This window comes from Symsagittifera roscoffensis, chromosome 6 (genome assembly GCF_963678635.1).
Source record: "Symsagittifera roscoffensis chromosome 6, txSymRosc1.1, whole genome shotgun sequence".
In the NCBI taxonomy this organism is placed as follows: Eukaryota; Metazoa; Xenacoelomorpha; order Acoela; family Convolutidae; genus Symsagittifera; species Symsagittifera roscoffensis.
In genome coordinates this window covers 21230184-21257818 of record NC_087067.1, presented here as the reverse complement: position 1 = coordinate 21257818, position 27635 = coordinate 21230184, and the positions used below count along the sequence as shown (strand labels likewise).

At 46.1% G+C, this 27635-nt stretch overlaps 1 protein-coding gene across 1 annotated transcript in view; it reads left to right on the top strand.

The window, feature by feature from the left end:
• The window catches only part of LOC134848523 (vigilin-like), a 352291-nt gene that overhangs the window by 109378 nt on the left and 215278 nt on the right, over positions 1-27635 (top strand). The gene's annotated exons all lie outside the window — the stretch shown is intronic.

Below are 27635 nucleotides of genomic sequence, written 5' to 3'. Positions count from 1 at the left end.
GACTTGACTGGGAGAGGTGACCAGCCAAGTGCGAAAGTGGTGCTGCTGTCAAGTGCAGAACAGAGACAACCAGCACAGGATCACCACAGGAGGACGCACAGGGGTGTTCTCAAGTTGGGCAACGGGTATCGTTAGAATCCACATTACATTATAGGAGATAAGTGTAAAATTGGATAAGCGGAGTCCCATTGTTTTGAGGAAGTTTTTGCACAAGCAGGCCTGGAAACAGGTCTACGGTTTTCTCTCGAGAGGTTTAGCACCCGGCGCTTAAAGGATTCTTTGGCTTAAGAGGGGGGCTAAAGAGGGGGGAGGTTAGAAGGGGTGCTGGTTAAGTTAGAGGTTAGCGGTTATAAATTGTAAAAAGGGGACACATTAGAGTAACTAATTGTTCGGCATCGTCGACTTAGTTACATTAGATATTTACACGCGTTGGTTATAGGAAGCGGATATCCAAAATTAGAATCAGGTTAAGGTAGGTACCCTGGTCGGATCGGTAAGGGGGAACGGACATAGACAGTTTTTGTGATACCCCATAAGATCGCTAGCAGGGGGGAGGAAAACGCGTGGCAATCGGGTACCAGACATTTTTTCGGACAAGATTGACATCAGTCAACCTTGAATTTCAGGAGAATTCACCCATCTGTTTTTGAAATTTTTTCCAGTTTAAAATTTTACGTTTTGGTGAAAATTTGTTGTTGGTATTTTAACGAACAGGTGATTACAAGATACCTGCGGGGAATTTAGAGTTTCAAATAGCCTGAAAAGACTGGATTAGTATTTGGGTTTCGACCATTAAGATAGGGATTTTGGGAAAATTTTTGCAAGAGCTCAAGTGGTGGTAAAATGTACAGTGGTTCAATAGTCCCTACAACGAAGAAGAAGAGACCCGATATCCAAACACTCAGTGACGAGTCTTGGGACAGTACCGAAGAAGTCTTGGGACATTGCAGTCTGGGGACAGTCGTGGGGCAACACAGTCTTGGGACAGTCTTGGGACAGTGCAGCCTTGGGACAGTCTTGGACCAGAGCAGTCTTGGTACGAAACAGTCTTGGGACATTGGTCTTGGGACGTTGGTCTTGGGACAGTGGTCTTGGGACGTTGGTCTTGGGACAGTGGTCTTGGGACATTGGTCTTGGGACATTAGTCTTGGGACAGTGGTCTTGGGACATTGGTCTTGGGCCATTGGTCTTGGGACATTAGTCTTGGGACAGTGGTCTTGGGACATTGGTCTTGGGACATTAGTCTTGGGACAGTGGTCTTGGGCATTGATCTTGGGCCATTGGTCTTGGGACATTAGTCTTGGGACAGTGGTCTTGGGACATTGATCGTGGGCCCTTGGTCTTGGGACATCAGTCTTGGGACAATAGTCTTGGGACGTTGGTCTTGGGACAGTGGTCTTGGGACATTGATCTTGGGCCATTGGTCTTGGGACATTAGTCTTGGGACAATAGTCTTGGGACGTTGGTCTTGGGCCATTGGTCTTGGGACATTAGCCTTGGGACACTAGTCTTGGGACGTTGGTCTTGGGACATTAGTCTTGGGACGTTGGTCTCGGGAAATTGGTCTTGGGACATAAGTCAGGTTGAAGTAACCAATTGTAAAATCATATTTTCTATCCTATCCTAACATATAAAACTTTCAAGAGCTTAAGAAAAGTGGTTTTTAGCAAATCGTCGATTTCTTTTTATAAATTTTTTTTTGTCAAACGAGGTTTTAACCTTAGAGTAGAATTTTGTAGATAATAATACTGTAAATAGTAACAATTGTAAATAATGAGGCGGAGCAGCGTACCGGTAGCTGAAAAAAGTTCTACCGAAGCGAAGACAGAGTATAATTCGTCGCTACGTAAGACAACATCAATGGGTCCGAAGGTAACAAAGAAGAACTTTTCAGTTAGTATGGTCAGCACGAGGGGTACCACGGAGAACAAAGCAAAAGAGGGCACGGAAGGGGAACGAGTAGAACCCAACATCGAGATTGATCTAGAGACACCTGATCAAAGTGTGGATAAAGCAGGAAAGAAGACGACAGAGTCAACTCCAATGCCTAATGCGGCAGAACCTAACCCGAATCACATAGAGTTCTCACCGATAGACAACGTGGCAGACACAACAGGCAACACGCCAGAAACAGTGAAGGATGAGTCTCAAAAGAGAACGTCTTTTACTGAAAGATTAGCAATGATGGTCGGAATGAGATCGAAGGACGCAGCAGTGGAGGAGACGAAAGTCGAGAAAAGCAAAACATTCGGAACAGTATCCACGAGAACGACAGAGACCGATCAGAACGAGGGTCAGAGAAAATCGGGACCAGTGACCAACTACAGGACAACAACGGACCATGGAACGACAACTCTTGAGTTAAGCGACTTGATGGCGAAGCTAGATCAGATAGATGAGAAACTGAAGCACAGCGAAGAGGAAAGAAATGTGATAAGGAATGAAATGAGACATAACAAACATGAGTACTTGGACAACTATTTCCATCTAGCGAGAGCGACGGAGGAAAAGCTTCAGAAGATGTCTGACAAAGTAGAAACCACTGATGAAGAGCGAGAAAAGAACATCAGAAAAGACATGCAAGAAATGAAGCAGCGATATGACACAGTGAATTGCCAGTTAGGGAGTTTGGAAACGAGAATGGATACGATGAGTAGGGAACAGGCTGAGAGCTCAAGTGCAATACAGACAAAGCTAGACGCTATTCTTAGGAATTCAACACAACAAGACAGGCCAGCTGCAGAGAGGACACAAGGTAATAGAGTGGACTTCGTGGAGCCTCAAAGGAACAAACGACAGTCAAAACCGTTACCAGCAACCCGGGAGGCCGCGATTACGGCACCGGTGGGGACCAGGGCCATTATAAAAAATGGAACAGCGAACACAACCAGTGGTCCAGGGGACTCCACGACTCACAACAACGTGGGACCGGATGCCATGACCTGGGCAAGCACCTGGGAAATGATGAACAGGACGCTAGAAGCCTTCGCCACGAGGAACACCGACTCGAGTGACAGAGGAGGCAACAAATCCAGGAAAACCTTCAAGAAACCGAAGGAGTTCAAAGATGATTCAGATGGATGCATTGACACTTGGGTAGAAGTCATGAGGTTGCACTTAGAACAAGACAACTCGAACGATGAGAGGCAGGCATGCACAGCGATACTGAGCAATCTGGAAGGAACGGCATTGAAATGCGTGGTTGCGAAGAAAGAAGAGGAACGCGACACAGCGGACAAAATCTTTGAAATATTGTTAAACAGATTCGGCTCAGGCATGAAGGGTCATCAAGCGATGATGCGATTTGAAAAGAGGAGACAAAGGGACGATGAATCGATAGGCAGGTTCCTAGATGATCTTGAGAGCTTGAGAAGAAGGAGTGACCCGGAAGAATCTACCAATCGAAGGAACTTCAGCATCGCCTCAAAGTTCATTGATGGGGTAAAGAGTGATGACTTGAGAACGATGTTAGCAACGTACTATACATTGTCGAAAGACAGTGCACCAACTCCAGAAGAGATGAGGCAGAAGTCAAGAGAGTACATGCTGATGAAACCCAAGAAATACTCGTACTCAGACAACAGGAACACACAAGGGGGAAGTCAGCCACAGAGGTCGTCATGGTACAAGCCCAGAGATGACATGGACAAACGCAGGTCGGCTAACTGCGGGTCGGCGGATCATCATGTGGCGGATTGCACGACATACAAACAGGGCATGAAGAGTTTGGGATATGCACCCGATGAGGAAGAGATGAGCTAGATGGAGGAACACTAGTTCTATAGTGGCTTGATCATCAAAATAGATGCAAGATGCTTCTTCGGCAACCAAGAGGGGCACTTCAGGATGGACTGTCCGTTATTTTGGGAAGCGGTCAAGAATCAGAGTCATCCAAAACACAAGTTGGCGCTAGCAGCGGTGCAGAACCAGAGAAACAGACAAGGTGAATTTGAGACGAAAAACCTAGAAAGACCAAGTGCGGAGCTACCAACGAAAACAGTGAAAGCTGTAACACAATGTAATAGCGCAGTAGAGGCCACGGCGAAGAACGACCTAGCAATAGATTATGAGAAGGCGGCAGCGGAGGCCATCAACAAAGTGAAACAAGACCTGGCAGTGAAAGAAATAGAACAACGGTTGAAGCAAGAGATCCAAAGACAGAGAATGAACGAAACATTAAGTTGCGTACAAACAATACCAGAAGCTGCTGAGGGGTCGACAAAAAATGGAAACTACAACACTGTAAAAATGGTTACAGGAAAGCCATTTGGCTTAACAAAGATTGGGGCAAGAATAATGTCAATAATCACTGTGGGCGGCCACGAAGTAACGAGAAACTTAAGCGAACCAAGTGACCAGACAATAATGCACATTGATGTGTACGCAGGTTACTTGAGTTGGATAAGCCCACAAACGACTTCTAGAGCGTTGAGAGCACTATTCACGAGGGGGGGTAGCAAGTCGGTACGTGTTGATAACAGGTACACAGAAGCTTATGGTCCACATGAAGTGATGCTAAATATAGATGGAATCAACATCTATACCAAAACAATGATAACAGTTGATGAAGACCTAATTGGGCAAATCTACGTGGGAAAAGAAGAGTTGAAAGTGAGATCGATCGGACACTGCGCCATGCTTGAAGAAGATGCGATGCACATCGGGACAGAGGCAGATGTGACAGGATACGTGCTAGACACAAGTGGCAAAAAGACTCAGTTACGTGGGTTACTTGATACGGGAGCAGTCTTGAGTGTCATACCAATCGAAACTTGGGAACGAATGGGCTTCAACAAAGATGATTTGATAGATTCGAGAATACGGTTGTCAGCTGGAAACAAAGGGGCCCTGCGGGTGTTGGGCAGAATGCCGATAATAGCCCTCAATCTGGGGGAACGTAACCTGTGGATGAGCTTTCTTGTGGTAGAAAACCTAGATGAGTCTGACCAATTTATTTTAGGCAGAGACTTCATCAGGAACTTTGATGTAGCGATTGATCTAAACAACGCAATGTTCAGGATACGGAACCCGGATAGGAGGTACGCAATCAAACCGGTAAATTTAATAATGGCAAATGAAACCAAAGCACCGGTATTCTTGAGTAGGAGGGTGAGGCTAAAGGCGAACGAGGCGGCCATTGTAAGCTTACGAATGAAAAATTACAATGAACTAAGTGACAACAAGCAGGTATGTGTAGTCCCAAACCCAAATAGTCAAAGTGCTGCTGTTTTAGGAAGATCCTTCTCGATTACGAAGAGCGGCCTCTGCGTGAGTGTCTTGTTGAATACCCTTGACATGCCAATCACGATACAGAGGGGGAGGAAACTGGGATATGCTTTACCTGTTAAAACTCGATATGAAATGACTGAAAACCAAAAACAAAAAGAAGTTGTTGATTGTCCCAATCATAGGGACAAAATTTGTATCTTGAGACGATTGAATAAAATAAAAGATTCATCAGGTCTTGTGAAGTCACTTAAGTCAGAGACGGACGATGGACTATCGAGCTGTTCGAATTTCCCGGAACGGACCACATTAGACGAAATACAGGGTAATAAACCGGTTCTACCGGATATTGAACACCTAAGAGGCAAGTTCACGGACGAACTGCTCGAAGCCATCAAGGACGTACTAGAACGGAACGAAGAAGTTTTTTCAAGACATAAGGCAGACATCGGGTGTTGTAATTTTGTTGAGCATGAAATAGAACTTGAGGAAAACGCAATACCGCACAGGGAAGGGGCGAGGCGCATGACCCCACACAAATCGGATGCGTGTAGAAAGGAGATTGAAAGGCGATTGAGAGTAGTGATGGCCAAAAAGAAAGGCGACCAGTTGAGGTTTTGTTGTGACTTTCGATACCTGAACTCCGTCACGGTGAAGGATGCCTATCCCATACCTAGGATTAATGAGAGCCTCTCGAAGTTAGGTGATGCAAAATTTTTTACCACTCTTGATTTAGGCTCGGCTTTTTGGCAGGTACCACTCAGGAAGCAGGACAGTGACAAGACAGGGTTTGCCTGCGAGTTGGGTCTGTTTCAATGGAAACGGATGCCGTTTGGACTTTGCAATGCCACAGCCACGTTTCAGCGGTTGATGGCACACGCGCTGATAGGCGTGACGAAGAAGTATGGCAATCTGGTGATGTGCTATGTGGATGACGTGGTAATAGCGACACCCACACTAGAGGACCACATTGAAAGACTTGACGAAGTATTTGCGTGTATGAAGAGCTCGGGGCTGAAGTGCAAACCATCAAAGTGTGAGATACTCAAGGACTCGATAAAATACTTGGGGAGGATGGTGGACAAACACGGCATCAGACCAGATCCAGACGCAGTAGAGGCAGTTTTAACTTGGAAATCGCCGAAAACGGAACACCAATTGATGAGCTTTCTGGGTTTTGCAAATTAGTATAGGGAATTCGTCAAAGGCTATGCGGACAAGGTTTATCCGATGCAACAGTTAATGAGGCACAAGGGCAAGAAGTTCACGTGGAATAACGCAGCAGAAGAGTCATTCCAGAGAATAAAGAAAGAGTTGTGCGAGGCACCATCACTAGGGATGCCAACAGAGAAGGGGATGTACGTACTGGATACGGACGCGTCGGTAGTAGCGATATCTGGAATTCTCCACCAAGAACAAGAGTGGAACGGGAAAACACTCTTGAGACCAATAGCGCACGGGAGCAAAGTCCTAAGTGACACGGAAATGAAGTACGGAGCACCGAAAGCAGAGATGTTCGCGGTGGTTACCTTTGTCGAGAAATATAGGGCATACCTAGGCAGTGAGCCATTCAAGTTGCGAGTCGACAACCGGGCACTAAGCTGGCTGAAGACGTACTCAATGGACCAAAGTTACATTGGGAGGTGGATAGTTCGCCTGGACGGATACAATATGATAATTGAGCACAGAACACGAGACAAACATCAAAATGCTGACAGCTTGAGCAAGAAGACGGAGTTCTACGAGAGACAAGAACAGAGGGAGGCAGATAGACCTGAGATCAAAGATGGCTTCTCCTTCATGGACAAGGAAACATATGACAGTCTTCCTCTCACGAGATGGTTGGACAAATCAGGCAAACCAATAGAAGATCACCCCGAGTTACCAAAGGAAACTACAAAAAAACATACTTGAAAAAGAACCGAGGGATACCGATAGGAATAACGCTCAAGTCAAAGATCGTGAGGGAGACGCTCAAAGCAAAAGGCTACGATCTCAACCAGGTAGAGACGGGGGAAGCACAAATAGACGAAGACTTAAAGGGGTTACTCGAGAGACTAGCAGATGATAAGCCCGTGATTCAAGAAAACTGTAAAGAGGAACCTGAGGTCGAAATACTGCGAAAGAGCGGGACAGCCAGTGATAGAAATACCTCGAAGGTGACTAACCTTGATGGGAAGGAAGTGGTGCAGTCACTGGTTGAAAAGATCCCAGCTGAATTACTTGAACAGACTAGAGTCAGGAGAAAGAGAGTGGAATTCAAGCAAGAAGCTGAATACCTGGGACCAGGTCAAGAGTCCGGGGAGCGGTCCACGTCCACAGAAGAAGAAAACACAGAAGAAGAAAACACTGAAGGTGAAATGTGGGATGAGGACTCGGAAGCGAGCAGTGACAATCAAGATAGTCTCTGCATGATATTGGCAGAAGAAAAGATTAGACACCACGACAGGGAACTACAAACAGATCCGTCCTCAGGAACTTTTAACTTGGACGTGCAGGAGATACGAGGTGGTGAAGAACTTGAAAGGATTGCAGTTTCGAGGAAGCCATTCAGGGAGCTATCATGCAATTCAAATGTGAGAACAAATCTGGTGCCGGAAGACGACATGAAGGTGGTAAGGAGGATAGTATGCGTGAAGCTGAATGACGACGTCCACAACCCTGGGGAGATGAATGGGCAGATCATGGCGCTGAAGGAACATGTCAAAGCGAGATAAGAATGTCGGACCTGATAAGAGCCCAGAAGAATGACAAGATGACAAGCAATCTCTCCAAATGGATCCGAACGGGGTCCAAGGAGAAAGGGGAACTTGAAGAAGACAGCTACAAGATCCTGAGCCAGTTCTACAAAGAGAGGATAGAGTTACTCTATCACACGGCTGATGGGGTTGTAGCATGCAAGAGAAAAGAAGAAGACAAGATACTACACAAGCACAACCTCATCATACTACCACAATTATATCAGACAGAGGTGCTGTTCAGATCACATGATCAAATGGGGCACCAGGGGATAGACAAAGTGCAACAAAGAATACTTCACAGGTTCGATTGGCCAGGATTGAGGAAAGCCTGTGAGAGGTGGGTGAATGCATGCCTGGCATGTTTGCAAGTGAAAGACCCGAGGAAGATGAAATTCCCACTCAAGTCGGTGGAAAGCTCGGAATTTGATGAAGTGGTGCAGATAGACCATCAGAAGATCTGTATGACGGAGTCAGGGTATAACCAGATACTGGTTATAATTGATCACTTCAAACAGCTTCGGCAGAGGAGACTTGTGACCACTTGATAACCCATTGGATATCAAGGTATGGTTGTCCAATGACTTTTCAGTCAGACAACGGCAAAGCCTTTGTGGGGGACTTGACTAAGGAATTAATGAAGAGGTCACACATAGCTCAAGCACACTCGACGACTTACCATCCTCAGACCAACGGGCTGGTAGAAAGACAGAATAGAACGTTGGTGAACATGCTGAGGGTATACTGCTCTAGATACATGACGGACTGGGATAAGTATCTGCCTCAAGTCGTAGGGGCATACAACAGTACTCAACACTCGACGACGGGAATCAGTCCATTCATGATGTTGACAGGCAAAGAGAGAGCGATGCCTCTGACGTTCTTTTACCCAGAGTATGAAGGGAAGAGGACGTCGCCTCAAGCTTACGTGAAAGAGGCGATCAGGAGACAGCAGGAAATAAACGAGCTGTGCAGGAGGAACACTGCGCAGGCACAAATGAGACAGCGCAAGAAATATGATGAAAAAATATTACAGGCGAAGCCATATGAAGTGGGCCAGTATGTGTGGGTTTTCCAGAATGTGATACCGCCCAAAGGGACGAAGAAACTACTCAAGAAATGGAGAGGACCATTCATGATAAATGAAGTACATCAACAAGGACGGTTCTACCGCTTGAGTACTGGGCGAGCAGCACATTATGAGAACCTGAAGCCTCATGGACCATCCCCAGAGGACTGGTGTATACCAAAGGACATGGAGGGACTAGAGTACCTAGTGGTGGAACCAGCATGTGAAGTGAACGAGATAAAAATGATGGCACCAGAGATAAAAATGATGGCAATGAGAACTTGAGTTTGGATGACAATGAAAAAATAGACGCGGACTCTGACGCGGAATCTTTTGTGGAAGATGATTGGAACGATCCGGAGCAAGGTGAGGTGCCGAAGTGGACAGAACCAGACTTGTCAATACCAGCGGGGACAAAGAGTGGCAATCGCAAACGCACAGGCATGAGGTACAACAGGTACGGGGACGATTTCCTGATCGACAAGATACAGCCCGATGACCTAAGCAAAGAACTAATAAGTGTGGGCCAGCTGGCGGCAGATGGTGAATGGCAGATCATCGATGATAATGAACACTACCCACAGGAAGACTACTCGACGCCGGAGCGGGAGACGGATTTAGAACTGAGCGAGGTAGAGAGGAGGGAGAATACGAACCTGAGGATATTAGAATGGATGCGCGATGTCAAGAACGGAAGCGAGGAAGGACAGAGCATACAGCAAGTTGACATATCAGCGGGGAAGTACACGAAAACGGAGGATCCTCTTTTCGGCTGGACGGCAACAGACAGCTCGCTCGACATTCCGCCGGATAATTCAGACCCAGCATCATCGACGGGGACGTCGATAAATATTTTTGTCCGGGGAGTGGGGGTAGGACTTACCCACACCAAAAATTTGATGATAAAGAAACTCAGAGAAGTGAGAGAAAAGTGCGGACTGGAACTGGAAGGGGAGGAGGCCGAGCCTACCATAGGACGGAATTTCAATACGAAGTTTGAAATACCAAACGAATACTCAGAAAATATCCTGATAACGGATAGTGACTTCATTCTGTCAGACAGGACTAGCGCAATCTGTATCACGGCGGACATGAGTTTCAAATCAAGACTGGAAGCTGACTTCAAGAGAGAGTACCAGAACGTGGAGTTTCTGTTTAGACAGAGACCGGGACTGGGAGGAATAGCCGCGCTTCCACCATCAGTAGCACAAGTCCCGGGCAAATACCTATGCTTCCTAGTGACGAGGGTCAATGACAGGAACACGATCGATCCTGAACACGTGATGTTGGCAGTAACAAGACTACGAGACTTCATGATTGAGAGGGGGATAACGGAGGTCTCAATGCCGGTGTATGACCCAAACAGGGGGAAATTGAGCCCAAGGGAATTGTACGCTATCCTACACGTGGTCTTCGCAGAAACTGAGATAATGGTGCATCTTCACAAGAAATACTACTTGAGCATCGCCTGAGTCGGGTACGCGGGGCTCTCAAGTTGGGCATGAGGGAAGAATCTCGAGTTAGGTGTGGGGGTACAAAACAGGTAAAGAATTTTAGAGGTGATTGGCATGACAATTAAAATTTAAATGATTGATGGTGCTAAAACATAAAATGAATCTGCATGTTTTTAGAAGATTTCCAATTGAACTATTTTAGTAGGACGAAAGGAAAAGGTTTTAAATATAGTAGTGAAGGGGGGTTTTTAGGGTAGGAACACAGCCTGTTAGTCTAAAAATGGGGTGTTATTTTCAGATTGATTTGGTAAAGTCAAATTGACTACTCAACTGTATTCAATTGAAGAAAGAGAACACAAGTTGAACGACACCTCAAGAAGTAAGCTCAAGTTGCTCAGGTAAACTCAAGTTGCTAAAACTCAAGTTGCTAATACTCAAGATCACTTAGAAATTACGGAAATGGCAGATCGATTCTGGAAGTCCATGCCATCGGCTTTGAAAAAACCCACACTTGACGAAGTGTACAGACGTCTAAGGGACCTGGATTATTTTCAGGTGGATGAGAGAATGGCAGTGATGTTGAATGCCATCCTCCAATTGGAGGATGAGGGCGAGTGCCGGGAGTCTGCGACAGAAGCAGTTTTGACGGTGGGCTACACCACCGATGGAATATCTAATCAAGAGCAAACCAGGTGGCTGTCTTGGAACGTGGATGGAGCAATAAGGGGGTTCGATTTGGCAAGGAACCCTGGCTTGAGTAAAAACACTGAGTATGGTGCAGGGGAATTCCCACTGCCGGTCAGACCATCAGTCAGATCCACGGGCCAGAGCACGAGCAAGACACCATTGATGTCTCGAGCACAGCAGACGGGGGAAGCGTATCCGGACGTCAGTATCATGAAGAGAGAGCTTGAGAGGACTCAGCGGGAGAGGAACAAGGCGAACCTCGACCGGGATCAAGCGGTGCTCGAGAGAGATCAGGCAAAAGTTGAGAGGGATCAAGCGCGGAGGGAACTGGACATGATGAGAGCTGAACAGCTACAGGCAGAAAGGGTGCGAGAGAATGCCACGAATTGCGAGCAGCTGAAGTCGGAGCTTGAAAGGATCCAGCAGCGACAACGCGAGCTCGACATGCAGAAAGGGGCTAGGCCCAAAGAGCGGGTGGTGACCGGCTCAAGACCAGAGTCACGTATGGAGGTGGATGAAGCTCCTAGGTCGAAGGGACGATTCAACCTCGATCGCGCTGCTCAAGAACACATGAACGAAGGGTTGGAGGTGTGGATACCGTCTGAATCAGCGTCCTCCCTGCGTGGTCTAGAGACACAAGTAATACGCCCGTTGATGGACGTCGCGCTGCCTGGATATACGCCAAGTTCGACCCCGGGTAGTAGTCAGGTGAGTGGTAGCTCGTCACGACTGAAAGAGTTGCACGAGCGGCTACAACTAAGGAATCGCGAGAATCCAGCAAGAGTGGACTTACCCTCGACGTGGGGGGAGCAACCTGTCAGGAGTGTGGTAATCTCGAGTTACAAAAAGAATACGGAAGGTAGATACCACAGGCACAATCGGATGGACTGGAGCACGGCGCAGAGAGACAGGAGAGATTGCTTCCATGACGCAGCTTGGGTGGAATACCTCACGCAGCCACGTGTGCCCGAGGGGGCGGTCCACCTGATCATAGGGGACAGCTTGTTGCGGGTGCTGACTCGGATCCAGTCCCATTGGCAAACGGGAATCTTGAGCTTCGCTGGAGCCGCGACGCCGCAGATGCTAGCGACACTTGAGATGCTAGGTATGGCAAGAGTATACACGGTGACTCTGATGATCGGGACGAACAACGTGTACAGGGGGGAAGCAAGGAAGGTGGCGAGGCTGCACGACAAGATGAGCTGCATTCTTGAGGAATTGCGGATTCAAATGGATCCGGCTATTCTTACGGTGTGCACCATCCTTTACAACAAGAAAGCGGACCAGCATGCAATGGAGATCAACACAAAAGTGCGAAACCTGAACGAAATAATCAGGCAGATAAACCGAAGAAGTGTCCTCCCCGTTGGGTTGTTGGACGTGGCCGAGCAAATGGGGCTATCCGCTTTCCCTGACGATGCATCCTCGGATGGGATTCACTTTGATAGGCCCAGAGGGGTGGAGTGGTTGAATGACGTCTTCCAAAGGCACATAAGCGCATTGGAGGCAGAGTTGCTAGAGACGGCACAGGTCACATTCGGACCACCCCCAAATCCACCCTTCTTCAACTCGAGGGCTTTGTCCAGTCGCTTGGGTGCGATGGCCGATTCTAGAGACAGTTCGAGGAACAGCCGAACCAAGTTGCCGGGCGCCGCGCCCATGGAGGCTGATGAGGCAACGTCATCAACTCCCCAGGGATCGATAATATCCTCGGTGGTGGTGGCGGAGAAGAAGAAGCCGGAGAGACCAGCGGAGACCAGCAGGTCGAAATATGTGGAGAAGGTCAAGGACCTGGACTTGGAAGACCTGGAGTGCAGGCTAGAGTTAGCAAAAGCTTTGGGTCTTGAGCAGGTGGAAAACGAAGACTTGGGTAGACTCCAGTGCGTGGACTGGCTGAAGGCTCACGAGACACACTTCTTGAGAGCCAAAATGACGGAGACGGCGGATCTGACTGGGATTCCCACAAAATCGGTGATGGGACCTATTAACTATAGACCTCTCAAGTCATTAGGGAGTCCGGGATTCGTGGTGGAGCCTCCCAAACACCAAACCAGCATTGCCAGGATTAGGGTGGCCACTCCAGCACAGTTGAGGGTGGTGGACAAGCTGATGGATCCGAGAGAGATGGAATTACCAGACGCCGCGTATGAAGGTACGAAACTAGCCAACGACCCCAGATACGGGAAACCCTGCGGGAATACGCAGCTGGCCAAAACCTTAGCTGTTTATGACAGGGCAGACCCAGCCGCAGCAGGGGACTTTGAGGGGACGTCTCCCAAATTGTTTTGGCCGGAAACTCTGATATATTCATTGCCGGGAGCGGAGCTAAACCAGATGTTAACCCTGGTGGTGGCAGTAAAATCGGAGATGCCTTGCGAGCCTGAGCTACTGCTGTTTGCAGGGATGAACGATCACTTGCATGCGACGGGGTTTCTTGAGCAGCTCAAAGGTGATGAACCTACGCCGAAGAAGATCTGGGAAGCCATCCAGACATTATTTGCAGCCATGAATGAAGTACAAGAGAACGTTGCCTCACGATTTGGCTCCAAGACAAAAGTGGCGTTCACGACGTCCCCCGGGTACGCGAGCATGCCTCCCGCTCTGCAATTTGTGTATGCGATCTTGATCTTGATAGCAGAAGGGAATGGATGGCGTATTCTGATGGCAGCTCCCAATCGGGAACTGGAACCTACGAACTTGAGACTCCGCAGGTCAGAACTCGCGGCGGCGTGGGCGGATGTGTCCCACGCGTTGAGGGGCTTTCACGAGTTGGCCGACATCCTCATCGTATTGGACGAGGTCCTCTTGCTGGAGATATCTAACTTCGCTAGGCAACTCAAGCTCAGTCCGATTATGGAGGACGATCATCCAGTGGTGACTCACCTGACGGCCAGTCTGTGGTTTCGAAACATGGAGGTGACCATCACAAGCTCCACCAGTAAATCTAGAGGGCCGAGCAACGAGAAGAAGAACGTGGCCGCATCGGAGAAGCAGCTGGAGTCGATGGTGTATCGACTGACACAAGAGGGAGGCAGGTGGCCCTTCCTGACACCAAGGCTGGAGAACGCCACGGAGAAGACAAGAGAAGATGCTCCGCTTCTGGTGAAGCAGTTTTGGGATTTTCTTGAGGAGCAGCTGGGAGTGGCCGAGAAAAGCGAAATGACGGTTGGCAGGTTCGTCAGAGCAGCCAACGAAGTCACGATTGGAGGGTTCTGGAGGGAGCACGCAAGGGGTGAGCTGAGGACGAGGAGGGATCACGAGATTCTTGAGTTCTTGAGTCCTTGTTGGGGAAAGGAGTTCCTGGGCGGAGTGTATAGCGCGAAAGAGACCATCTTTAAAGCCTTCATACAGGAAGTATTGAATATGCCCATCAGTCTGTTGCTGGCACTGTACCTGGTTTACCCAAGGTACCTGTTTAATATGGGCCCAGCATACATGTTCAGTCGGGGCGTGGACACCCTCCGGATAGACGGATACTTGACATTGGTGCTTCTAACCCACGGGGAACTGGTGTCATTTCACCGACTGATGAAATACGGAGAGCCTCTGTCGATGGGAAAAACACACTCGAGTATTGACACCTACTCGTATAAGTGTGCTGCCGGGCTAAAGACGCTGCTGATACAGTACCTACTGATGCAGAACCGGCACCTGACTGGTGAAGAAAAGAGCCCGAAGACAAGAGAGGAGTGGAGGAAAGTGAATGGGGGCATGCCTCTATTGACAGACCTATGCCTGGCCATGAGATCGGACCCCATGGGGATGATCCGGAGGTCGTAACCTGTATCTATGGACCGGCCGTCACGTTCGCGTTTCCACGATCCTCTGGTGAAAGCTTATCGACACTCAGTGACCCACGTGAGCCTCATAAGCGTACTAGATGGGACGACACTTAATTGGTGTCAGCAAGAGGTGCTAAGGGCACAGATGAGCAACACGGTGCTCTTCGGAAAGGTGAAGGATCCGGAGTTGGTGGTATACAGTTTTCGAGGACAACTGCAGTGCAGGATGGGAGGCAAGCGCGAAGGCCCCATCGAAACCTATCCCAAGTTCTGGAACCTAAATCCCCTGACAGCAGATGGACAAGAGATCTTGAGAATTCCCGCGTGGAAGAAAAGCTTCGAGCTGGTGAAAAGGGAGCTAGAGGCGATATTGGAGAAGGAAGTCCTGCCGGCAAGCATTCCAGAATTTCCAACAGTGAGGAGAATGACCCTGGGGATGAACAGCCCCCTGGTGGTCCCGTCCCTTTTCGCGAGAGCAGCAACCGAAGAACAGCAGAAGGAGTTCATCGACGGCTGGGATTCTCTCTTCATCGGCTACTCTGCAGCGATCTATTTTCATACCAGCGATACAAAAATAAATTCATGGACAAATCAAGCCAAGAAAATGAGAGGGTCGATGCCCCCGAAGTTCGAGGTACGAGATGCCTTGAGAACACTTGAGCGGGCAGGTCTAGAGAACAAGTTGCCGGTGTGGGACGATGGCAGGATGATAGTGAATGAAGGGCATATCGCACTGAAAGCAGACGATATGCTGTTTGCCACAAGGAAATACCGGGCACCTTACGGACTAGAGCAGGTGGAAAGGAGACAGGAGGGAAAAGAGCTGGATGCAGCAGGCCCATTGCATGTGGCTCTGACAGAGTATAAGGAAACGGGTCCAGCTACACCATCACTTCTATCAGTGGACACCCCTGGGATAAAAGGAGTGATCCCGTAGAAGATCGATTCAGAAGGATTCTTGAGAGAAGAGAAGCAGAATCGGGGGAGGAGAGCATGGATGAGACTCTCAGTGAGGCAGGAGAGGATATGGAGGTGGGAAATACACCGGAGCAGAAGCCATCAGAGGAAGAGTTCACCACGCAAGAACTGTTGAAAGATCTGAGTGGAGAAAATTGGGCAGACACCCCCACGCCGCCTTTGACCTCATCTCCCCGCAAGAAACTAGAGTTGCCACTGACGAGCGAGAATCCCAACATGGGATTGATCTTCCTGGGTGAGGAGAAAAGGGCGAAGAACACCTTCGAGGGAAACAGGGATGCCTTCCTAGGCACTCTGGATGCGGATGCTTGGCGAAGATTCTTGAGCGATTTTAATCGAGAAGTGGACGAGGACACCACATTGGACGATTTTAAGGAGGAGCTGTGGGACACGGTGGTGAAGTTCGGAGAACCTATCCTGATGGGGACAGGTCTGGAGGAGAAAGCTAGAGGAGAGCTGCTGAGCAAGATGGTCGAGTTGAGGAAGGCACCACGAAAGACCAGAGAAGACAAATGTAAAGACAGCTCTACTCCGAAACAAAAAACTGACGATAAAATAATTGAACATGCAAGGGGGGATAAGATCGGAACTAGTAATATAATTAAAAGTACTAATATCCTTAAGGCTCGAGCAGGGGGGAGGCAAGAGTTGGAAGGGTTGGACGGAGACAAGGAAGTCGAATCAGTGATGATAACGACAACGCCCCCGAGTAAAGACGTGAGGTCTCGCAAGAGGAAGAGAGACGTGGAGGGATTGGGCAGTCCTTCAGCGGATGCGCTCTCGGAGGAAAATTTGAGAGAGACGGCCCCCATGGTTCTGGCACGATGGAAGACAGCAGCCTACAAGAGTAGCTACGAGCCGAGGAAACTGCTCGACGTAGAAAAGGAGATGGAGATCCCCACCAGCTAAACAACGGAAGAAGACTTCAAGCCTCAGAGGATAAAAATGAAGCGAGGTTCGACGAGCGGGCAGACCTGGGAAGTGGACGTCGGCAAAGAATGGGTCTCAAATGAACACCAGGCTACCGGGAAGCAAGTGACTAGCGATCCTCTTGAGAAAAATAAAACGAGGAACACCGCCCGACCGTGGTGGGTGGCCCTGGAAACATTGCAGAAATTGGAAGACTGCCTGAAGAAGCTGGACAGTGGAGTGTCACGCAAACGACGCAACTGGGCTACCTAGCAGAAGGCTGGTATCAATAAATTAGAATTGGGGAGCCAACTGAAGAGAACTTGGCAGAACTTGTTAAAGGATCATTTTGAAGAAGCGATGAGAACATCCTCATCGGCATCGCCGTTGATGGCGAATCCCTTTATTAGGACCGCAGGAAACTGATGTTCGCGTGGAGCCTGTTGGGGACAGAGTTAGAGACCCTGACTTCGTACGACAAGTTGAAGTTGGGAGGCAAGAATCTAGAGGTATATCGAATGCTGATGCAGCACGTTGCTAGGGACAACTCAGGCTTGAGTCTGGCAAGGAGGAAAGATGCTACCTGTTTCTTGAGATGGACAATGTCGATGATGACTGACAGTACCATCCTAGCATGTCACCAGAGAGCAATTGGAAGCAAGACGCTGGAAAGGAGAGTCTCCACAGTCATCTTGAATGTGTACCAGAGTACTGGGATAGAAAAGGAGGATGGTTCTAGGCAATCTCTAGAGAGCCACAGGAAGTTAGATGAGATACGGAGATTCTACAACAAGAAGTTCGAGGAGAAACACGACGTTCACCGTAACTTGGCTTCTTCAGGAGAGTACTTGAAACCCAACAAGAAGGGAGAGTATCAGTATGTGTCTGGAGTGATGGGGATGGCATACAACCCTTTCTTAGACTTAGAAGCTGGAGGTGCCCATAGAAACTATGAGGTGGCGGAGCTGCTGAAGTTCTGGACAGAGAGGATAATGGAGATAGACCCTGTGGAAAGAAAGAGACCTAGTCTAGGTTTGATTCTCGAGAGAACACCGGAAGTAATAAGTGTGCCACGCTCAAGTAAAAGAGTAGAACTAAAAATGGGTAACGGGAACGGCATGTTGACCACGAATCTGGGAGTGGTGTGGAAATTGCTCAGGCCCTCCTGGTGTCCACATCCCCATGCGAGCCTGATCGAGGAAGTCACTGAGCGAGTGAGATTGGCGCCGACAGAGGATGAAGATTTAGCGACCTTGAGTATAGTACATAGACTGATCCTGCCTCATATGAAGGAGTCAAATGAGATGACGAGTGGAACAGGCTCGGTAAAGAAGATGGAGCTGGGCAGTTGTCTTGACTTGACGTGTGGGAATGGCGAGCACACCTGTGATGGACGATCGTGCGTCAGGATACAGTCTTTCCAGAAAGAAGACCTAGTCACCTGGTTTGAAGACATCACCGAAAGGGAGAAAAGTGAGATACAGATAGTGGCTGAGTGTTACGCGAGTACCACTGTGAACCTAGCAACAGCTCTGGGATTCTTCTCAAGAATGTGTAGTCTCCAGTCACTGGAGAGGCTAGAGTCAGAACACCACTTGGTGACCGCGTTGAGCGTGGAGTCATGGCCCGGAGTGTTGCAAGTGACCCAGAAACACATCAAGAGTTGGAAGGTTGGACTCGAAACGGAGATGGGATTTCCCATGAGCGAAGCCTATGGACTGCCTCTAAATGCGAATCCCTAGTGGGGTCAGTGATGGCCAACCTATGTGGCAGCCACTATCCATTACACATGGCGATGGTAGAAGTGTCCAGCCAGAGGATATTGGTAGACAAAGCCTTCTCAGTGCCCAAATGTGTAAGACTAGCTCGGATGTCACATCATTCACACAAGCTGTTGAGGAAGGTCCGAGGAACAGTGCCTAAAGAACAAAGGGATGACTTGAGTGAAATCTGGGGTGAAGAACTTCTAGGCTTGGAGAGCGAAAATACAAGTGACCTCGAGAGACAAAACGTGATGGGGAAACCCATGGTAGGTGCCCCAAACTTGGGAGAAGTCGACGTGATACACGAGAAGATGATGGAACTTGAGCCTCTCCTGGAAGCCTCGGGAGAACGCAATCTTAGGAGCATCGACCTCACACACGGGGATTGTCCATGCCTCTGTCTGGCGCAGACAGTGTGGTACACAGACCAAGCCAATCTCTGCCTGATCTGGGATGTAGAAGAAATCAGGTCGTTGGGGTTACCCGAGCATCAACAAAAAGTGACCATCTTGGTGGTGAGCACAATGCTGGCTCTACGATGGATGGAAGAAAACATAGCAAAGTATCGAGAATCGAAGACGCCAACAGCAGAGTCGATTCACGCGATAGATTACAGCAGGAGACTTGAGTTGTTCGAGACAGCATGCAAGGTGTTCGCCATACCAATGGAAGTCAGACACGTGTGGAGCCGCTTGAGATTCTTTCCTTGGTTTCGCGCGACGTTCACATCCTGGTTATATGTAGCGACGAAGGATCACATGAGGAAACATCAAAAGAAATATCGACAATTCCAGGCTGAGATAGGACCAGATGCCTTCAAGAGACCTCTGCTGACCCATCGAAATGCGATCACGACGGGGTGGAAAAGAGTGGGTAGAGTATCCAGAGACAACACTAGAGCGAGGGAGTCAAAACTGGAGGAGGATCTGGCGAAGAATGTAAGCCTTAGTCTTCACAATTCCTTCAGTTTGAACCGGGAGTCGAAGGTGAAGAGCTTACCGAATCAAGCGAAGAGATTGCAAGAGCAAAGGGAGTGGATGCGATCCTATGAACAGCTGAAGGCTTGGGAGGAGGTTGTGATCAGCTCCGATGACGAAGAAGCACTATTGGAACAGATCACAGTGTCAAAAGTATCTGGATCGGGTACCTCGAGGGCGAAGAACACAAGGTGAGCCAGTGGCTCAAAAGGAAAATTCTAGAGTCTTGAGTCTTGAGAGGGAGGGGGCTCGATGGTGAACTCGGATGAAATCTGGGTTCACGAAAAAGAAATTTTAACAAATAAGATATTGTTATTAATATGCTAGATCTTTTATATAAATCAAAATGCTGCATGACAATTTCCTGATTGAATAGGACAAAAGAAATTTTAAATCACCAGCTTAAAAAGCGGGAATTCATAAGGTGCAGGTGTGTGCAGATTTTTATTGCTGTTTAGCGATAGTGTGAAAATTTTATATGGTCGTGAATTTTGGAAGGTAGATAAACTTAAGTCTGCTGCAAACTTCTGTAAATGACCACTGGCACTGTATCTTGAGTGACACTCGGGCTTCTGGGGATTCACTGACAAAGACAGCACGCGATGAGGACATCGATCTTGAGTCCGGGGAGTATGTGCCAGTCGGTCATGTCTGAAAGTTTGACCTTGAGAGACACGAAAATACGTAATTTTGGAGTGAAGTTTTATTTTTCAAAATTTCGAATGGAGCCTGTCATGCTCAGTTTTCTCGTACCAGCTGAAAACAAAAAGTGAAAAATCAGAACATCCGAGTTTACAATTGCGGGAAAATACTCAAGAAAAACAGCAGGAAATTGCTATTCGCAATTTCCAGATATAAAACAGGACACGAGTAGAGCTGTCTTATCCCGAAATAGGAAGAGAGATAACAAAAAGAAGAGAACAACTATTCGGAACAAACTAGAGTGAACCTTCAATGGAAAGGTGGACAGCTTGAGTGTCCCAATGGTTCACACAAAAACTCCAATTCTAGAGCCAGAACTTACTTCTGTTACCAAAAATGACCAGTATGAAACTTATCTAGTTATATTATCTAATTCTTGAGTTGCTTACCAATTTAATTACTCCTTGTACTTGAGTGCATCAACATGTGAGTCCCTAATTTAATTTTCTCGAGTGTATTTTATGATTGTTATGTTGAGATAAGGCGAGTTTTAGGTTGATCCATCTGAAATGGATCAAAGTTCCACGGTCCAATAAAAAGTAACTTAACGGATTGTTCCGACCCTGTTTTTAACGGCGTTCGTGTATTTTGGGTATCTCGAGACCTAAGTATGGGGACGTTCTTATTCTCTAGAGTGGGGGGATATTTTGGTAGTAGCCTTTAAGCTGTAACGGGTTCTAGTCTCATGTCGCAAGCGAACCGAATTGGCTCCGACCGTTCTTGAGGTAGAAAAACACAAGAGCTAGTGTCCCTGACTCCTGAGCCAATGGTTATAGGGCCTATTTTTCTTAAGCCTCATATGTGACTGAAGTAGGCGACTGTTACGTTTACTATATTTTTGGTGACCTTTCTATTTTAAATCCATTGGAGATGGATTGACTCTTTCCTCTTTCTAGCTACTCATTTTCTAAAATATCAAACAATACCGGTGTTAATTCAAATGTCTATGGCATCAGAGTAGCTAAAAAGTCAGTTTATTATAGTCCTTCACCAAATACTGTCTCTGGCGGGCCGAGCCTCCGCTTCCGTCTTTTCACTGTAATTGTGACAGTATGTTAACTCTGTTGTTGTATTTCAGTGATATGTGTCCGGTGGGGTTTTAATTAAAGTTCTACAAACCAGTGTTTTACATGGTAGCAGGAGGTAGACGATGGCAAATACGAGTTATAAAACCCCGCCGCAATGGAAAGATGAAATGTCTTTTGAAGCATGGAAGACAGAAGTGGATGTTTGGAATGCTATCACAGATTTAGCTGACGGGAAGAAAGGCCCTTGTGTGGCTTTATCACTTGGTAGTTCGAAACGTGAGATTGCCATGTCTATTCCACTTGATGAACTGAAAGCTAATGATGGGCTCACTAAGGTTCTTACGCAGTTGAAGTTATCATTTGGGAAGGATACTGCAGACCAGTTATTTTCGGATTATGAGAAGTTTGAGACTATTCAACGGAACAGTATGCCTATAAATGACTACATCACCGCTTTCGAGAGTGCGAATCAACGATTAGTGAAACATGGGTTGGAATTACCTGATGGTATCTTAGCTTGCAAGCTATTACATTGTGCTGGTTTGGATGATCGCGATAAAAAGTTGGTTTTGTCGGCGACAGGAGACATCCAGTTTGTTAACATGAAAAAGAGTTTGAAGCGTATTTTTTTCCACTGAAGTTTCTCAGAGGAACTCGTGTGCTCCGGTTGTGAAAGATGAACCGGTTTTTGCTGCAACAGGTGGTTTTCAACCAGGAGGATGGCAAAACCGTGGGGGACCATGGAGAGGAAGAGGAGTTCGTGGTTCTTTCAGGGGTGGAAGTTCTGGACGTCGAAATACAGCTGGGTCAAATCCCGTGGATAGAAGTACTGGAAAAATCAGTGTTTGTACCAACTGTGGTTCACGGTTCCACTAGGTTCGTGAGTGCCCTGATAAAGAGAAACAAGTTTTTGCTTCACAGGCAGAAACAGAAGAAGACGAAAAGGTAGATGAGACAGTTTTCTTGAATTTTGCGATGCTCACTGCTGCTCTTCTGAACGAAGCGTTTGGCAAGGCGGTTCTAGATTCAGCGTGTACTGCAACTGTGTCTGGACAAGTATGGATGGAAAACTATATTTCCCAGTTGCCGGATTATTTACAAGCTTTAGTTGAGCGTGAAAAAGTCGATACCCATGTTGTGTTCGGTGGTGGTGAGCGGATCAAAGTTGAACATAAGTGTTTCATACCTGTTAAAATCGGCAATGTTACTTGTTTTCTCGGAGTATTGGTTATTCCCGGTCAGTTGCCGTTATTGATTAGTGTTGCGTCGATGACTAAAGCAAGATTTAGTATTGATTTTCACACCAGTATGTTGAGTACATCAGATGGAGGAAAAATCCAGTTACAATGTTCGAAACCTGGACATTTGTTGCTGGATATCAGTTTTGGAAATGAAGAGTTCTGTTGCCTGAGTTCTGGTAATTTGAACTCTCAGCAAGTTATGAAGTTACATCGTCAGTTTGCTCATTGTGGTTCGACCAGACTAGAGAAGCTAATAGCTAAATCTGGTGCTAAAGTAGTGAATTGCACCGTTGCTGAAGTCGTACATGACTGTGAAGTTTGCCAGAGGTTCGGACGAGCTACTCCGAAGCCAAGTGTGTCTTATCCTATCAGTATGGAATGGAATAATACTGTGGCTATGGATTTGCACGAGATGGCCCAGTCGGGACACACTTTGTGGTATTTACACGTGATTGACTTGTTTAGTCGTGTTAGTGCAGCTGTGTTCATTACAAACAAAAGACCGAGTACAATTATTGAAGGTTTTCTTCGTTGTTGGTGCTTGGTTTACGGATATCCGAAAGCTGTTTTAACTGATAATGGTGGTGAGTTTGACAATGCTGATTTTCAATCATTTGCTCAAAATAATGATATTATCGTGAAGACTACGGCAGCTTTTTCACCCTGGTCCAACGGCGTTGTTGAGCGGCACAACGCAGTTCTTACAGACATGCTGGAGAAATTACTGGCCGATGAATCAGTTTCTTTGAGTAAAGATATTGTTTTACAGCATGCCGTTTTTGCTAAAAATAGCTTGGCTAACAACGATGGCTTCTCACCGTTTCAAGTCGCGTTTGGTTTTGGACCGCATGTCCCATCTGTTCTTACCAATAAACTGCCAGCTTTGGAATGCGAGACCACTTGCGAAGTTGTAGCGCAAAACTTGAATGCGTTGCATAAGTCTAGATAATTATTTATCGAAGCTGATTGCAGTAATCGCATCAGACGGGCTCTCAAAGCCAAAGTAGTGACTGACAAAGGGCCATTTGTTACTGGGAATAGCGTGTTTTATAAAAGGGACGGAGAACTGAAATGGCGAGACCTGCAAAAGTTATCGGTCAAGAAAGTAGTGTTGTTTTTGTGCGACATGGTGGCCGTGTTGTAAAAGTACACACTTCGCGATTGAAACGATGTGCAGATCAGTTTCAACAGATGTCAGAAGCAGAAGCTGGATTCGAGGAGAAAAAGGAAGTTTTTGGCGACAGTGGTTCAACAGACGCTGATCGCCAGGTTGTTGTTGATGAAACTGATGATGAAGGCGAAAATACAGCTACAATTGAACCTGGTATCGAAAAAGGACTCCGTATTGATGTACCAGGCGATACAGCAGTTAATTGTGTTCCAAACGACGTTGCTGAGACTATTTCTGAGGATTTATCACGAGAGTGCTTGAAACCTGCCGCTGGTCGACGGATTCGTTTTGTTTCACGCCAATCTGGGTTTGAAGGAGAAGAAATTGAAGCGATTGTCAAAAGCAGAGGAGGAAAGTCGACAGGTGTTCATAAAGACTGGTGGAATATTGTTTATGAATCTCCCAAAGAAATTAAAGGGAATTTGGATTGCGTTGATGTGTCAAAACTGGAGGATGTAGAAGTCAGTGCTCTGAACGCGACTGCAGATGCCTATTTTGAAGCGAAAATGGATGAAATGAAGAGTTGGAAGAAAAACGAAGTATTTGAGGAAGTTATCGACGAAGGGCAAGAATATCTGTCCTGCAAGTGGGTGCTCACTCAGAAGCCAGATAGAAAGAAAGCACGACTCGTAGTTAGGGGTTTTGAAGATCCAGATCTTCATAACGTCATAAAGGATTCTCCGACTTGCTCCAAAGATACTTTCAGGATAGTAGTATCACTCTGTGCCTCCAAGGCGTGGAAATGTAATTCGATGGATATAAGAACGGCGTTTTTACAAGGAAAACCTCTTACCCGTGATGTATATGTTATGCCACCGCCGGAAGTTGGATTATCGGGGAAACTCTGGAAATTACGAAAATGCGTTTACGGGCTTGTTGACGCGGCTCGACACTGGTATGATAAAGTTAAAGACGAAGTATTGGCCACAGGATGCTGTGTTTCAGAGTTTGATCCGTGTTTGTTTTACAAGAAAAATCAAGCGGGTGAAATAGTTGGACTGTTAACTACCCATGTTGACGATTTTTTGTGGGCTGGCACCGAACAGTTTGAATATTCTGTGATGAAGTCGCTTGACGTGGTTTTCGACATCAGATCGACAGAGACAGCTCCATTTCGTTATCTTGGGTTTGACTTATCGCAAACGGAAAGAGGAATTAAACTGGACTTATCCTCGTATGTAGAAGAATTGCGGGAGATTATTGTGCCAAAACATGATTTTGTGGTCAACAAGTTTGCTAGGCGTGATATGCGTGCTATTCTGGGGAAGTTACAATGGGTCGCATCACAGGTTCGTCCTGATGTGTCTTTTCAAGTATGTCAATTGCTTGGTTCGTCCAAAGATTGGCAGCGCTCACATTTCTTAGCTGTCAATAAAATTGTGAGAAAATTGAGGTATTCTGCATCTGATTCATATTTGATGTTCGAGAATCTTGGAAGTGCAGATGAGTGGAAACTGAACGTTTTTACCGATTCTTCTCTTGGAAATTTGCCTTGTGGTGGCACCCAGTCCGGTTATTTGGTCTTTTTACAGGCGTCTGACAAAAGACCTGCCCTTTTGAGCTGGAAGTCTCAGAAACTGAGACGTGTTGTCAGGAGCACTTTATGCGGAGAAACAATTTCTTGTGTAAATGCAGTTGATGCTGCATTTCTTTGTCAAAAGATTATTTCTGAGTTAACGGGGGAAAATGTCAATATTCGAACATATACGGATAATCTTTCTTTAGTGCAAAACGTTTTCTCAACGAAAGTTCAGAAAGACAAGAGACTGAGAGTGGATATAGCGTATTTGCGTTCTTTGATCAATGATGGAATTCTACACCAGTTAAAATGGGTTCCTACAGACGAGGAATTGGCAGATTGCCTAACAAAGTTATCTCCAAAGTCGTCGGAAAGTTTGCAACAATTTATGTTGGGCCAGAAAAGTATTTAGTTATATCGAGTGACTGCTCATGATAATATTTTTCTTGCCACCAGAAAGTCTCCGTATAGCACTTGTTATTCCTTTCTTGAGTTATTTTCATTACTCTCTTTTTGTTCACAGCTGGATAATTCGTTACTGGACAACTATTCCAATATTCAGTAATCCATTCGCCGATCATTGATGATCCATGCGAACTCAATAAGAAAGTCTGGGGAATATGTGACAGTATGTTAACTCTGTTGTTGTATTTCAGTGATATGTGTCCGGTGGGGTTTTAATTAAAGTTCTACAAACCAGTGTTTTACAGTAATAACGTCGTTATTACTTCCAATTCGTGGCACGGGAGGGTACTGCTTTCCACTACTTCCCCACTGAAGCCTCCCTTCTCGCTAATTCCTTCCGCTAAGTGTCTTATCGTGCGTGATCGTCACGATAAGAGGCTTCGTTTTTATATCGTTATCGTCCAACTGTTTCTCACTATTTTTGCTGTTGTTCTGATTTTCGTCACTTTTTTGGCTCAAAATGGCGGTTTTTCGTATTTCTCAGAAACATTCGTTCGTCAATCGAAATTTTGAAAATTTAAAATTACCGAATATTCTGACCCTCCTTTGCTGTACTTTTCAACCATTAAGGCCTCTACTTCAATGTCCGTGTTGCGTGGGAAGGTTGCGCTGTGCCAGTCTGGCAGAATGCCACACAGGTAAATTTATTATAAGGATATTTAAGAAATAAAAAAGTACAACATACCGTTAGGGGATCTGGACATCATCTATCTTTTATATATTTAAATCCTGGCTTCCCTTTCTCGCCATGGTTAGGCTTTTTCAACGTATTTTTTGCATGTTAAAAAAAGAATTTTTGCACGCTTAAGCTATATCGTTTATTGCAATGGTTAAGAATTTATTCAGGTTTTCCAGTTTGAATTTAGTGATTGTCTTACCGAGTTTAAAATAAACAACGTAATAGTGGGATGCTTTCAGGTTTCCCCCAGGGGTTGCAAAATTGGCCACGAATTATGAATGCCTAAATCCATACGACGATTTTTGTGATTTTTCCAAAACTTTTACAAAGTAATTCACAAAATTTCAAATTCCCAACCCTGTAGTTAGGTGCTATCAGAGTACCCGCAAGGGTTGCAATTCTTGCCTTCAAATATGACTGCTCAAAACCTTGTAGTTGTCGAGATATGATGAGTTTAATGATTTTTCAGAAAACATAGATTTTAAAAACTTCAAAAGATTTGAATTTCTCAATCTTGTAGTTGAATACTGTAAGGGTTCTCTCAGGAGTTCCATGCTGCAAATTTTGCGTCCAAATGCGATTGCTCAAATGCTTTTAGTTTTCGAGATGTGACGTTTGTTGTCTTTTTTTTTTAAATGTTCACAGAGTTTTGATATAAGAAATTTCTTAAAATTTGAAGTTCCAATCTCTAAATCGAGGCTTTGTCAGGGCAATCCTTGGGGTTGCAAGTTTTTCATTCAAATATTGCTGCTTAAATCCTTGTAGTTTCGAAATTTGACGTTTTTTGTTATATTTTTCAAAAAGTTTTCAGAAAACTAAAATTTATTTTTTTTTTTCAAAATTTTTGAATTTCTAACTCTGTAGTTGGCGGCTGTCAGAGTACTATCTGGGGTTGCGAATGTTGCCTCCAAATATGATTGCTCAAATTTTTGTACTTTTTGAGATATGACATTTTTTGTTATTTTTTTCAAAAAAGTTTTCAGAAAACTGAAATTTGAATTTTTTCAAATCTTTTGAATTTCTAACCCTGTAGTTGGGGGCTGTCAGAGTGCTCTCAGGGGTAAAATTTTGCCTTCAAATATGACTGTTCAAATAGTTGTAGTTTTCTAGACATGATGTTTTTTGTGATTTTTCAAAAAAAAAATTTAGAAAACCTTAATTTAATTTTGTTTTCAAAGTTTGGAATTTCTAACTTCAATTTACGGCAATTACGAAGTTTTTCGAAATTTGAAGTTCCCAACCCTGTA